Raw genomic sequence first — 14,985 nt, forward strand, 5'->3', positions numbered from 1 at the left:
CTCGCGAGATAGGTAAGGTTCATGAGACAATGCATTAGTTGCAATCAAGATAATTATGAAAGGAAGGATGTTCTTCGCCTTTATTAATAACTTTCAACTTGCTTTTGAATCTAGACAGCAAAAAATTATCATACTCTAGCCAAGGAATTGAAGGAACCACAAAGCTGGAAAGAGCAGAAAAGAAACTTACTAAAAAGTTGGTTTGATTTTAGAGAAATATTTTCGTAAGAAATTAGAAAAGATGCATAAGAGTTTGACTCAGATTTGGTCATCAACTATATGAAATTGGTTAACATAATACTCTTCATAAAATACATATAACAATGATCATATTGTTAACTCTATATGAAAAAAAGATTGAAAGACTGCAATTAAAACAACATACATCCATTCATCTATGAGCAGACCTTGTGGGTCTACAAAACATACAACTGTTAGTATGCTTTATGGATGCAGCCCGTTTTACATAATACCAGGATCAACCTGACTCAACCATTTCTGTACTAACCCAGACTACAAATTTTAGGAATTGATCCATACTAATTTATTACTTAAGATATTTAAAATATAATCGTACACTCTAATAACTTAATCTAAACAAATCAAAGGAATTGAAAAAATTCATAATCAATCATAAACAACACTGCCAAATACATTCTAAATCCGACATTACATTCTGCTCCTGCTTATGGGAGGGGACATGTTTTTTGCTACAATACGCAACTTAGATTTCTTAATTTTTCCGGTAGCTGTCTTTGGCAACTCCTCCATAAACACAACTGTCTTTGGGACCATATAATGTGGCAACCGCTCTCGACAATACTTTATTATGTCCTCTATACGCATCTCATCCTTTACTACTATCAAACTCACAAAAGCACATGGTGTTTCTCCCCAAAATGCATCGGGCCTAGCCACCACAGCTGCCTCATGGATAAGTGGGTTTGAGTACAAAACGGATTCCACCTCCACACTACTCACATTCTCACCCCCGGTTATAATCACATCTTTGGATCTATCTTCTATTTCCAAATAGCCGTCTGGGTGTATCACCCCGACGTCCCCAGTGTACAGCCACCCATCTTCTCTCATACATTTTCTAGTCCCGATAGGATCCTTAAAATAACCCAACATTAAACACGCCCCTTTCAAAACTATCTCGCCCTGACTCATCCCATCTCGTTTGACACCTAGTCCCGTGTGGGGATCTAATACATTGACTTCAGTCAACGCTAGAGTTCTAACTCCTTGTCTTGCTTTTAAGCCGGCTTGCTCAATAACTGGCAAGCGGTTCCACTTATCTTTCCAAGCACATGAAACAACTACACCCGCTACCTCAGTCAGACCACACCCATGGCTAACGTTAAAACCTAACCCCTCGGTTCGTAGAACAACAGCTGCAGGAGGCAGAGCTCCACCGGTCATTGGGCGAGTTTGCTATCATGTTGAGAACAACGGGCGCACCACACATGTGGGTGACGTTGTGATGCTTTATAGCCGAGAAAGTATCATCTGCCTTGAATTTGTGGAGGCATATATTAGTACCACCTACAGCTGCCATTCCCCAAGTGAAACTCCAACCATTGGAGTGAAACATTGGCAGCGTCCATAAGTAAACTGGTTTCTTGGGTACAGGCCAATGCGTGAGAGAATCAACGGTCACGATGAAAATCACACGGTGAGAATGTATAACTCCTTTTGGAGACGACGTCGTTCCGGAGGTGTAGTTTAATGTCATGGGATCCCACTCGTTCACTGGTCTTATCCACTCAAAATTTGAGTCTCCCTTGTTCACTATATCCTCGTACGTTGTTGTTGTTGTACTTAGATAATCATTATTAACCTCTTCTGTAGATCTGCTATCTGTTACATAAGTAAAACAATTATACATACACTGGCTTACATCTATTAATTAGGAAGGATTTACAATAAACTTGAGGTCACATTATTTAAAGAAAGAAATTCTTAATTTTAAACAATAATACTAAGTACATACATCTACACACATATATAATAAACCAGCAAGGTTGGATAAGTGGTAAAAAACCAGTAAGGGTTCTATCATTCCTAACAAAGCTGGATGTCTTTTTCTAACTTAGATAGACCAAGATAGAACCTGGTAGGCTTAAGGCTGTTTACATCTTAACCTCCACATTGAGCTATTGGGACCCAAAACCCGTAGACGAGTGCAACATTGGTTTTTTACTTTACTTACTTATCTACACACATGAGACATACATATACTAGTGATAAACATATTAAAAGCATGGTAATCTTATTGCATCACTAGCTAGCCCATAATATAGATGTTAATAAGAAGCATGTACGTACCACCTTTTAAGCTCTCCGTATTTATGAGAACAAGTGTGGGTCGGCGAATCCCGGAAGGAAATCTAGACACAGCATCTTGTGCAAGAAGCTTAAGATGAGAATCAACAAAGAGCATCTTAGATTCAGAGTGACAAAGCATGACGGATATCGTACGAGCATTAAGACGAGAATTGATATTGTTAAGTACAGCACCAGACATTGGCACAGCAAACGAATACCCATTTGAACAAGAGAGGAAGCCGCGCCAAGGCAGCGGTGGAGGGTTTGTGTCCATGTGAAGGTGGTGGTGGTGTTATTGTAAACAATGGAAGTACAATCTCCATAAACAGAAGCAGCTCGTTCTAAGAAGGTGAGAGGTGTAAGTGGGCATGAATTTGCAGAGGTGGGTTTTAGATGTTCCATTATGCAGGCAAAAGAGTGGTGTGGAATGAAGTAGTTATAAATGGTTGCAACAACCACTGTAATAATGTATAAAACCATTGGGGGTACTCATGTTTATTTAGCATTTATGTTTTGTTCTTCCTAGCTCATCCTTTGAGTACAATTATTACCTTTTTGATTATTAACTACTCGTATAGTATATATCAGTAAATGGGGAGCCGGATAGATAGGGAAGGACTGAAGCAGATGTAGCATTAGATGACCACGGGTATTATGAAAAAACATAAACTCATTAGAAAAATTTCACGTGCCTTGACTCTAAAATTTGAATGCCAATTTATTAGCCGATCGACATTCAAGTTTAATACGGAGTAATACTAATTTTTTTGAAAAGAAAAAAAAAAAAAAAGAAGTTTAATACGGAGTAATACTAATAATAATAAACCTATGCTGTATTCTGCATGTAAACTTACAAAATTTAAACTAAATATGATGTAAGTTTGCTTCTATATTTTTAAATCTACATTATATGGTTTCTTTTGCATAGTTGTTTTCTATTATTGTTATGTAATTAATAATTTTTCAAACACATGTCTGTTAGTAGAAGACAATTAAAAAATGTACGAGTATTTGTTTACTTAAGATATAAAATTGTTTTGTTGCTTCTCTTCTTATTTTTTTTTTTTTTGTAAAATAGAAGTTAACTTTGTACCAATGGAAAGTTGGTTTTTGTTAGTATAAGGTTTTGCTCAAATATTTGTAAACTGACTTTGATAACACGTCAAATGTGTTTAATATTAAGGAATTATTTTTCCTCCCAATTTGGATGAAGGCTGTTTTTTTTTTTTTTTTTGAAAGGAACAAACAGAAAAGATAAAAAAAAATGGATGTTGAAACTGAGACGAATGAAGAAATGTAACCAAACAAGAAGTTTTTTCTGATTAATGAAGTGTTTTTAGAGGGACCAAGCAATCATTGATTTGGTTTCTGGGTCCACTTGGTGAGTGAGATACTACCATACAAAACCATTATAAAAGTTAAACACTTTAATCAAATTATTTAAGGTCAATTATCATTTATTGTGTAGCTTAAAGATAAAAATGACCAAGGAACTGAAACTTGGTAATGTTATCTTTGATGTTGCTTTGTTGTTATAATGTTGTGAATTAGATAGCAAATTATCCATAAAATGCTCTTCATTATTAGATTAGACTGACTTATATTATTTAAAAACTCCCAAGAGATAAGAACATTGTGTACATAAGTACATTAAGTGTCTTTTCCCGAAGTTGAGTATAACATAGGTGTAATATTGATATTGCTCATTAACTTCTAGGGTTATATATTGAAAGTACCGAGTACAAGCTTAACGCTTAATAAACATCCGCGCGTAAATTCACTAAAGTGGTATGGTAGCAAGGCTCAAATAACAAGTCCGCAATGTATATATAGATAAAAAAAAAAAAAAACATTGTATACGCCATGCTCTATATCTCAGAGTGCCTTCAAATTGTTAAAATATGATACGGTCTTTTTAGTCTCATCACGTAGTCCCTCAAAGCTGATTCAAAAATCATGATACTATGGCCTGATATTTTTACTTGTGACTAGAACATCATGTTAAAATCGGGGTAATCATAAAATGTTTTTAGTGTGAACAACCAATTTAATTGCCAACAATCACATCACAAATATTCCTTGAAGCATGTATAAAGACATATCCAAAAATCTAAAACATGAATCTGAACAAATTAGAAACATTGATATATGTGAATTCAAGAATAACATGCCTCGGAACAATTTTTTTTAAATAAAGAAATATGATAGAAATGTAGAATATCATACTTCACTAGTAAAAATGTTCCTCTGTATTTGTGTAAGAGTTATTAGAATCCATACTACGAGCCATGAGTAAACATTCTCTATACTCTTATAGTAAGCTACCCTCCATTCTTTTATTAAGTACAAACTACTAATTAATCCCATAAATCCGATAAAAAAAAACCAGAAACTATGGCAATTAATAACCACAAATCTTCAATATCATCAGTATCTTCTTCCTCACTAATATGAGCATCTGATAAGTTCTTTTTGCAACTTCGTAATAGTAAGGGTCCACATAGTTCGTTGTTCCCCATGTAAATAGCTAATGGATCACCTAAAGTTTGGAGCTCATTTCCAAATGGTATTTGACCTGATAAGTTATTGAAGGACACATTCAAGTAGCTTAGAAAGTTCAATGTAGCCAAACTTGGAGGAATTCGACCAGACAATAAGTTCATCGAAATATCCAATGATTCCAATTTCTTTAGATTTCCAATCATTGTCGGAATTTGTCCACTTAACAAGTTTCTAGAAAGATTCAAGTTGTTCAATGCTGTAAGGTCCATTAAAATATCAGGAATTTCGCCAATAATTTTATTGCTTGAGAGGTCTAGGGATGTAAGATACTTAAGTGTCTTGGTGTACTTCAATTCGATACCCTTATGTAAGTCTCGACATTTTCTTCATATATAGTGCCATTGAATTGGAAGTCAACACCAGTCACAATCATGCCATTTAATTTATAAATGCAATGAATTTGTTAGTATTCCATCCACGATAAGGCCGGCTTCTTATTGTGTTTCAAATACTAACAAATTGATAAACTGGCATCATCAAACGTATCTTTCGGTCCCACATAAAATTTCGGATACCTAAGGTCGAGTCTCAACTAAGGTTTGAGTCTAGGCACTCTCTAAATGAGGGTAAACCTAAATCCCTTAAACCTTGGCTCTGATACCAACTTATAACGCCCCAAACTCTTTTAATGATCATTTAATAAAATATTGCACAAGTTGGAAAAATTTTGGTACTTAGAAAAAATAATGCAAATTTTCGTCGAAAATCGAAATGTTATAAATCAAGAAATGACAAATTGAATATTCTTATAATGGTATAATAAGACTAATTTACAAGTTTCATGACTCGGGAAGTTCAAATGAAGGCTCGGTAAAAATGATGTCGAGGACAGCAGATGGAGGATGGTATGGTGGATGATCCGCGTTCTCCTGCGGATGCTCTGAAGGATGATAAGCAGCATCCGCAGATTACTGCAGTTCTACCACAATTGACAACCTTTCTTGACAACATTTTTATGACCAAAAAGACACATCTCATACTTAAACACACAAAGAAGTTATAATTACACAATCCAACATTTCAACAATGACCATTTCTCAAAAACACAATTCTTCACCATGACGGGTCATTTTTGCAGAAGACACACTTATGACCCAAGTTGACACTTTTCATGTCAACCACCATTCATACTTTACAATTCCAAAAGACACACTTATGACCATTTTTGCAGAAATGTACCAAACAAAGTTTACCAAAAGAGACATTGCATCAAGAGCCATGGAGATGAGGGATTTCTAAGTCTCTACCAAAAGATCGTCATTCTTCCATGAATGACCTAATTACCTTAAATCTTGCAAAAACTTCGCTTCAAACACTTCAAGCTCTAGATCACACTAGTTCCTTCTTCCGGAACTACCTATAAGAGAGTAAACATCTAAAAATATAAGCAAAGGCTTAGTGAATATACTTGCATACATTTACGGATACGAAGGAGGGCAAAGTATAAGGACTTTTACATGTAACCTATGGCATCGTCATGTCACATTTACATATTCACCTTGTACACTAACAACACATATATGGATCCATATAAGCTAAACAATCATAACAATCATGTCAATCGGGATTCTTAGGCCCCGGAGGTTCTTAGGCCTCAAATCACATCAACTATCGGAATTCTTAGGCCCCGGAGGTTCTTAGGCCTCATAAACAATACCTCACATGAGCTTAACACCGAACCAATTACCATGCTTGGAACATTCACATCTCATGGTAATTGGCCCAACGTATACATAAAGGTATGCAAATGTACTCACCTCCTCCGCAACTTGAAAAATAAAGCTAAAACGATTATCCACAACAAGCTTCGACCTATGATCATCACATAAAATGCATAAGCTTACATTCACAACTTGACTAATTCAACCTAGTCATACTCAATCACTAGCCTTTCTCAACCCAAAACCCAACCCATTTGTCATTGAGCTTCATTTTCTTTAACAAACACACTAGGTAGTTCAATCTACCATTTTCATCAACAATTCCATGACTAGTCAAAACTCATATTTTCTCAAGAACTCAAATTTATCACATGCATTCATTATTTTCATAATTAAACATATCATATAACTCAATGACAGCTAGGTTAACTAAGGAATTGGGGAAAATTTAACCATAAATCATTTTTCTAGTAAAACCCCCAAATTGGTTCACTCATGAACCCTAATTTTCAAGAGGAAACAGGTGATCGTTTACTCGTGTTACAAAAACCAACCTCTGGTGGTAAAGCCCAAGATGCAAAAATTAACAAAGGGAAGGTAAAAAAGTGTAAGAAGCTTAGAAAGTGTAAAAGTTCAAATCAAAAGGCGCAAAGGCGATTAATCAAGTTGTTACCTGTCGTGTAAATGATGTGTAGTGAAGGTGTAGTTGGTTAAGTTGGTTGTTTTATGGCTTTTGCTACTAGTAGACTAATAGAAATATTACTCGCGCTTTGTGGCGGGATAGGTATCCATAACTTCGTCTGGGTGAATACAAAAAATATTTTATTAGTTGAAGCCAAGTCTGACGTAGAATCATTCATTTGTTACATCACAAATGTAATTATAGCTATATAAAAACGTAGGTGGTATAAAAAATTACATTTGCAATAAAATCATTTGAAAAGAATAATAATATTTCTACTAAAAGGCAAAATATAACAGTAAAATATTGATGATATTAAACAATATGGATTAACCACTTTTATTTAGGAAAATCAATTATTCTACTAAGATACATATTTACACATTTAGTCAAGTAACTAGCAAAAGCAAAAAAAAAAAAAAAAAACCTCTAAACTTGATTATATCTTATTTTGTGTCTGGGCTTGTAATAAGAAATGACATAGAAAAATGAGAGGAAATTATAGCCGATATAATAATCTAGATATTTTTTAAATGAAATGCCTCCATACAATACATATGAAACTTGTAAGGATTGCATTAAAATAAGTTAAGATATGAAATTGTAATTTATGAAGTCTGACTTCTAAATTTTAAGTCACTTTTTAGCATATAGTAAATGTTTTTGTCATGTTAATCTTTTTCTCTAATAACTAGATTATTACCCTGCATAATACGCGGGAAACATGCATATATAATTAATAACATGTTTAAATTTTATGATATCATAAATTAAAAAATATTTAAGCCAATAATAGTTGAACCATTAAAAAACATGAAGTTAGATTGGTGGTCCTTAAGATTCCAATTTAACGTGACTGGACCATTGGAAAATAGAAACTTTATCATTAAAGATCTCGCTAGGTAAGGTTTCCGTTTGTTTGGATGTCTTTCATGCATCCGAATATGTCTGCATTGTCATTGTGTTTGTACTTTAACCTTTTGGTCGAATAAGTTAGTTATCCACTAAATTTATTAAGCAATTTAATTATTAATCTATACATGCATATTGTGCTAATCTATTCATAATATCTTTATAATTTTTATACAATTATTATTTTGATATTTGTGATAGCTTACTATAGGTTCCGTATATGTTTTTAGTTACTCTGTATTTATTAACCTAAAATTCGTTAAATAACTATTGAAAATTATGTCAATCTGTGCATCGTACCCGCGTAATCGTATGTGTGTGTGTGTATATGTGTATGTGCACGCGCATGTTATTATATGATATTATCCGGTATTTTAATCGACCGTTCCAACCAATGAAACGGTAAAAAAGTCGGTTTGACATCCGGTCCGATTTTCAAAACGTTGATTTAAGTATAAAAAGATACTAATGACGTAAAACTAAATGTTTATAATTAGTATTTATTTATTATTTAAAATGATAAAAATTTTAAAAGTTCTAATTTAATATAAATGTATTACATTAAAACATGAAATTATATTAAAAAAAATGATTTTTAAAATTGAACATGATGTAAAGCGTATGAAATTATTTTTTTTTCGAACATTCAGTCGGTACACGACATCGGCGAAACCTCACCGTAAAATGGTGAAGCTTTGCATCTACCCTAGACAACGAGATGTTGACAATGAGCCATTACAAGTATTCAGAGGGAAGAACCTCAAGGTTTTACCATCCCTAAGGGTCGAACTCAAAATCTTTGGTAAAACCAAGAGTACTTCTCACCAGTTGGGACTGACCTTCATTTGGAAAGCGTATGAAATAGTTTTTATAATTATATCATTAAATAACAATAATTTTTATGTCTACAAGTTTAAATATAAAAATAATAATCATTTAATTTTATTAAATCTTAATTTTAAATCTAATTAAAAGTTAAACTTAATCCAAAGGTCTAAAGTTATATACTTTAAAATTAAGGTTTCTCTTTTAGATAGTAGATGTTGACTTAGAATTGTTGATATATATTTTTGTTATTTAATGTGGTTCTTGCTAGTTTGAACTTTGAAAATGCCATTTAATGTGTAAGTCTACATGAACCAACCTGAAGGTTTTGTCGATCCAAAACATCCCAACAAAGTATACAAGCTTCAAAGGTCCATTTATGGACTAAAGCAAGCATCAAGGAGTTGGAATAAAAGGTTTGATGAAGAGATCAAAAAGTTTGATTTTGTTCAGAATCCTGATGAGCCATGTGTATATTGCAGAGCTAGTGGGAGTAATGTTACTTTCCTTGTCTTGTATGTCGATGACATATTGATAATAGGAAATCACATTCCAATGTTGAAAGACGTTAAATCTTATCTTGGAAAGTGTTTTGCTATGAAAGACTTGGGTGAACCAGCATTCATACTTGGAATCAAAATCTATAGAGATAGAAGTAAACGGTTGATCGGATTAAGTCAAAGTGCGTATATAGATAAAATCTTGAAGAGATTCAAGATGGAAAATTCTAAGCGCGGGAACTTGCTTATGCAAGAAGGACTTAATTTATCCAACAAGAATGGTGCTTCTACACCTGAAGAGGTGGAGCGTATGAAGAGAGTTCCTTATGCTTCGGCGGTGGGTTCTATCATGTATGCGGTTAGATGCACTAGATCTGACATTGCGTTCGCGCAAAATATTGTAAGCCGATATCAGCAAAATCCCGGATAGGATCATTGGACTGCTATGAAAAACATTCTTAAGTACATGCGTGCTACTATAGAACTGTTTTTGGTGTATGGAGGAAATCCAGATCAAGAGCTTAAAGTCACTGGATACTGTGATGCTGGATTTCAGACTGATAAAGATGATACCAAGTCTCAGTCAGGGTATGTCTTCATTTTAAATGGAAGAGCAATAGATTGGAAGGGCAAGAAGCAATCTACCGTTGCTATGTCTGCTACAGAGTCTGAGTATATAGCTGCTTCGGATGCAGCAATGGAAGCTGTCTGGATCAGAAAGTTTATTTATGGGCTTGATGTGATGCCATCAAATGATACACCTATGGATCTGTACTGTGATAATTCTGGAGCAATTGTCATTGCCAATGAACCTGGGGTTCAAAAGGGTGCCAAACATTACCAAAGGAGATATCACTATGTTATAGAGCAAATCGAATCACGTGAAATCAATTTACTCAAAGTTCACACAGATAATAACTTGGCGGATCCTTTTACAAAGGCATTGTCGAAGGGAAAGCTCAACAAGCATGCAGAAGGCTTAGGTCTTAGATATTGCTAAGTTATTTCATGTAAATCTGTGATTAGTATTTGGATAATGAGATGTTAAACAATTGTTATTTTCAATAAATGAATTTATATACACGGTATAAGTGATTTCATTTTTATAATAATTGTGTCCTATATTTGCATGTTTAAATCCATGAATATTAGTTAGATATTCTAAATGTCTATTGTCGATTAATTATATGTGAATATGATTAAAGTAAGACAATTGTGAGAGATTGGTGAAAATATTTAAGGGAATATTTTGAAGATGGTGGATCATACCAAACTCACATGATATTCAAAAGGTGAATATTGGACTTACCCCACAGAACGAATTATCATTTTATGGATCGACGTCATTAAATGAAATTCGTGAAATGGTTACTTTATTTATCCTTTGACTTGAGATACAAGTGAGTTATGCATGTGTGGATTGCATTTCTTGATATAGTTCCTAACTGTCCTGAACAAGGCAGTAATAAAGGGCTATTTTCAGAAATGTTAAGAAACGACATGGCTAGACACTTGTAGTCAATACAGGATTTGTTCCTTCAATTTGCAACTGAAGTATGATACCATTTGGGCCCCTCATTAATTAATTAATTAAGATATTTGTATGGCCGTACCCAAATGAACTCAAGAGGATTCTTAACTAATTTGATAATCTTGATTAATTGTAGAAATGAGAAACATAATCGTTAAATTATAAAATGACATTGATCCATATTCATAATTAACAAGGGTATCTGACCAAAGGAATATTAAAGACTAAATCATTTCAACTTGGCAATTTAAGAATGTATTCTTAAATATTTTCGGGAGCATTGGAGTGTTGCTAGATGCCAACCAATGTTATTGCATTTATAATAACATGCTCAAGTGGGCGCCTGTTGGCATATGATCATATTATTATAAGTCAAATGTCCAGGAATAATTTAAGCCTACGGGTCACACGAAATGACACGGTAACTCGATAATAACAATTGATATATTAAAGTAATATATTAATTAGTTTGATCACGAAATAATTAATTAAACATAATTAAAGGATTAATTATATTTAATTGATTAAAAAGGAGGATTAAAATGTGAAAGATGGAAAGTGAAAATTGGACCCTAAAATAAGAGATAGGGGCCGGCCACATTAAGGCTTTCCATAGCCTTGATGTTGCTTAATTTCCAAGTAATGTTAACCTAATATTACCCTATAAATACAAGGGTTAATTCAAGGTTTTTCATTCATTCATTCACAGACAAATCCTCTCTTCTCTCCCTCTTTTCTTGGTTTTCGGCCGAACTCCCCCTTCCAAAGGGTTTTCGGTTTTCGATTTTTATGTTTAAGGGTTTTTAACAAAGGGTTGTTTAGGTTCGTGATCGGGGTACTAGCATACATTATTCGGAGTGTCTAGTGTGTGATCGTGGAAGGGTTTTACTTTAAACCTTAAGCATTAATAGTAATCTTATTATTATTATCTCAATTGGATCTTTGCATATAAGGTACACGTCTCAATTCTCTCTTTGTTAATTAATGTGATTGTATATATGTTTCGATTTCTTCCGTTGCGCTTATTCGTGATCTTGTATGTTTTATGTGTTTATATTCTAACACTAGGAAGGACCAAGATACAAAGGGAAAGGCTACAGTAGTTGCTACATCTACTCCAGCTACTACATGTTCACCTGTACCAGCTAGATCTTATATAGCTCCAGCTCCTGCCCCTCGGTCATCTACTCCTGTTGTTCGAGATACTCCTTCAGATACACAGCTACGATCGTGATCTATTCTTTGTGATGATGATTCAGAGGTTGTTTTTGAACGCGATGAAGTTGATCAAGTTGAACCTGATGAAGGTGAAACTGCTCGGTTCATGAAGAATTGACTTCTAGTTTTGTTTTTACCTTCTTATTGTTTTGATTACTAGTTTGATTATTGTCGGGTGATCTGGCATGTCCAGTCATTCATTGGTTTCATTTCCTGCATCACGGGTCCCCTTTATCATTTGTGCGCGCGCCCGGGGGGGGGGGGGTAAGGGTATTCACTAATGTTTGAGTCAACTGGCACTCTGCCATATTGCCGGTTCTTATTTGCGAGTAATACAAGTTACCCTTTTTACCGATAGTTCGCAACTGCCTTTATTAATATGTCCATAAGTCGAATCTCTCCTTTTTTCCTCAAGACTAATGCATCCTCTCTAGAAGGACTACTTGGAACAATTTACCCGCATGTAACTTTTCAGAACTTATCTGGAAAAAAAAAATTCTCAAAAGCACGACATCCGTGACAACAAATTTCGATCATAAGTTTGTTATGATTCCCTTAATTTATGATAAGATTTAAAAAAAAAATTCAAATCTTGATAGAGCAAACAAATTAACAGAAGTCGCCAATCGCTCTACAGAAGCCTATGAATTTAGTAAAGAATCTCAAGGAAAAGGACGGATTAATGTACTGAACCAGTTCATTTGTAGTTGTGTTATAATTGCAAAACAAAATGAAATGCCTTTCTTTGAATATCCCATGTCCAAAAATCATCATATCAAAATCTAGTAGAAACCAAACGAACCATGGCCAAAACAACGATTCAAAACAAAGCATTACCTACTGTTAATAATGCATATATTTCATAAACCCTACTTATAAATTCATTTTTTATACATCGTCTGGTACATAACCAACAAATCTAAGTTTGGGACTAGTTGCAGACTGCAGAATGTGGATGGTTCACTCATCAACCGTTATCACCAAGACAGAAGATATATGCGGATATATGCAGTAAATAACTAAAAAACTTGAAACTAGGACACATAAAAGAAGGAGGACAGCAAAATAAGCAGCAAAAGATTACCACAGGAAACAAATGCTTATTCCAAAACACTAAGCATAGTACCAGTAGACAAAGCAAGTCTTAGCCTTAAATCAAGCTATGACAGATATGCATCCGATTTGAAACCATATATTCAAAATAACTAGCTCGTGCTGCACAAAATATTAAGAAAGCCTAAGCGACCTACACCGGATATGCATTCCCTTGACTATATACAATGATGATAATTGTTTATGAAAATCTATAGATATAAGTCTACCATGGGTATACATTCACTTGACTATATAAACATAAATACATTTTTATAGAGTGAAGATACTTATTATGAAAATGTATCACGGTTATGACCATCTTAATTGACAAATTGCTGCAATTATTGAGACATGACCATCTTAATTAACGTGAGTTCGAAAATACTTGATGACTAACAATTGAGAAATTTAAATTACAAAAGATACCAATAAAGTTTCGGTGTTTTTACTTACATTATTGATGTCATTATAAGGTTTAAAATTCGTATCCTTGTGGTATTATCCATATTTGAAATTGTTTTTTTTTGATGAAAATCAGAATAAACTATTATGTGATCTAGCAATATTCATTTTTTTCCTACTCAATTTGTTCTATATATATACAAATTCATCATATAAACTCAATCGCCATTCTAATTGTCACAACAAACTCAAAAGACACATAATTTGTATGTATATACACAAATTAACTTATATTTTATATGTAACGGATGCATTACACTATAAACCCTAATTCACCTATAATTAAGTTAAATAAAAATAAAAAATATTAATACTACGAACTAATGGACACAAGATTAGAAGATTCATCTTCGAATTAGCAACTCTCAGTTTCCGACCACCGCCACTCCGTTCCGTCACCGACCATTCCTCGTTGCCGAAGTCACCAAATCCGACAACAAAGCTGCCAATTTTGAGCTCCAAATTATGTTATAAGCCAAAATCGCTCCTAATAACGGCGGTTGGGACAGAAAATTGGTCGGAATAGACGGGGATGATGGCTGTGAAGATAGAAAATGATGGCAGAGGAAGAAACTGGTTCAGTAGAGGATAGAACTTGTGATTTACGGTGAATTTACATAAGTACCCTCGTAGCCTTTTTACCTATGTAAAAAAGCGACATAATCCATGGCGTCCAAATTTTACGATTGGACGGCCAGGAATTGATCCCAATAGTCCTAATTTAAGCAAATGGTCTTAATTTATCTGTTTCCTAATTTACGCAAAGTAACCTAGAAACAAACATAAACTGATAACGGCATGTAATGATAATAATGACATATATATAAATGCAAAACATAAATAAGCAAAGATCAAAACGTTATCGTTATACTCTTATAGTTTATTGTCTATAGGTTACATAAACAAAATAATACAAAAATACATGATATTACATGATCCAGAAGATTGTTGTAACATGAATATACTTACAACGACAAATTAAAAATATTTTAAAAAACAGAAAGATAAAGATATAAATTTAGAATAATATAGCTTACTAATCTTCCTCTGTATTCGTGCAAGAGTCACTATAATCCATACTGCAAGCCATGAGTAAACTTTCTCTATAGTTTCAAAGTAAGCTAGCCTCCATTCTTTTATGAAGTACAAGTTACCAATGAATCCCATAAATCCGACAACAAAACCATGAATTATGGTAATTAAGAA

General features: G+C 33.8%; 1 pseudogene; it reads right to left on the bottom strand.

Annotated features, from left to right (window-relative positions):
- Positions 1–669: 669 nt before the first annotated feature.
- LOC122606059 lies at positions 670–2,733 on the bottom strand (annotated as a pseudogene).
- Between the last annotated feature and the right edge of the window lie 12,252 nt (positions 2,734–14,985).

Source organism: Erigeron canadensis, chromosome 6, assembly GCF_010389155.1.
Source record: "Erigeron canadensis isolate Cc75 chromosome 6, C_canadensis_v1, whole genome shotgun sequence".
Taxonomy (NCBI): Eukaryota; Viridiplantae; Streptophyta; class Magnoliopsida; order Asterales; family Asteraceae; genus Erigeron; species Erigeron canadensis.